Consider the following 1,575-nt stretch of genomic DNA (forward strand, 5'->3'; position numbering starts at 1 on the left):
GGGTAACTAGAAAGATTTTCAAAGGAAAGTCTTGAGAGAAGAAGCGACAGAATGAATTCTTCACAGATGTGAGAGGATCTGAATGAGACGATTAAGGGTGAAGTGAAGTAGTAGATAAAGCAGGAGAAGGAAAGCGAGGATAAGATAAACCAGTTATTGTTCCCCAGAGAAAAATCAAGGATGATAAACTTGGCACAAATCATCAACTTCTCTCACCCTTCTCCCCCTGTTCACCTTGCAGTAATTAAAAACTAAATTGTAAACCGAATGGCAGGTCATATGATAGGGAAAACTAGTAGAGTAAGGCTTATCAAGATCCATGGAAAAAGAGTTCTCTAAGCCTGTTAACAGGGAACCAGAAGTTATCTATTCCTGTATTAGCGTAAAAATGTAAGCTATGTGAAAGGGAAGCTCTAAACTTGCTAACAGGAGTCAGGGGCCAGATTCACGAAGCGGTTACGTTTGTACTTACGAACCTGTACATCTTTCCTCAAATTTTGGCGGCTTTGTTTACAATTATTAAACAGTTAATGAGCTCCGAAGCACCAGGAGGCTGTTTATAACAATAACAACAGTTGATTGGCAAGTTTTCATGCTTGTAAACTGTTTAATAAATGTAAACAAAGCCGTCAAAGATTGGGGAAAGATGTACACGTTCGTAAGTGCTTACGTAACTGCTTCGTGAATCCGGGTCCTGAAGTCTTCATCTTCTAGACTCACATTTGTAAACAAAATAAAGTAAAGGGGGAAAGGGGACCACAACGACCCACTCTGGCAGATTGGGTGCTTCAGGAGTCACTAAAAATATTTCAGGAATTACAAAAAATATTTCAGTCACCAAAAACATTTCAGAAATCACCAAAAACATTTCAGGAATCACCAAAAACATTTCAGAATTCACCAAAAACATTTCAGAATTCACCAAAAACATTTAAAAAATTACCAAAAACATTTCAGAAGTTACAAAAACATTTCAAAAGTCACAAAACATTTCAGAAGTTACAAAAACATATACGTGTTTACAAGCGACATCTGGTGCTTATTTCCTCATTAGCAAATATGTATACTTACTTTGATGAAAATATTGATTCATCATTTAAAATATTTGCTCATCTGTTTAAATTCATCGTCACATATTTTTTTTATTGACAGCATATATTACTTGCACATGTTGGTTGAACAATCAAGACTCTTTTAAATTAGCAGGTGTTCTATACCAACCCTTTTCCATGGTAGTGCTAGAAAATAGCTATACTAAAAATAACAACAGGTGTTGTTTAGCACGTGTTGTAGTTGTTGGAATATATCTGGGAATGCTGTCATGTGTAACAGTAAGTAAGTTATACATTTAGAGGAAGATATAAGAGAAGATATAACATATAAGATATAACATATGAGAGAAGTAGGAGTTAACAAAAAAAAAACTGAGGAAGAAAGGTAGTTGTAGTAGAAGTAGTAATAGTAGAAGTAGTAATAGTAGATAGTAGTAGTAAATAGTAGTATTAGGAGAAGGAAGAGAGCCTCTGGGTACAAGAGACCAAGTAGGTGACCCCAGAGTAATCAAAAGTAGCAAAA

The sequence above is a fragment of the Procambarus clarkii genome, chromosome 14 (assembly GCF_040958095.1).
Source record: "Procambarus clarkii isolate CNS0578487 chromosome 14, FALCON_Pclarkii_2.0, whole genome shotgun sequence".
NCBI classification, from domain to species: Eukaryota; Metazoa; Arthropoda; class Malacostraca; order Decapoda; family Cambaridae; genus Procambarus; species Procambarus clarkii.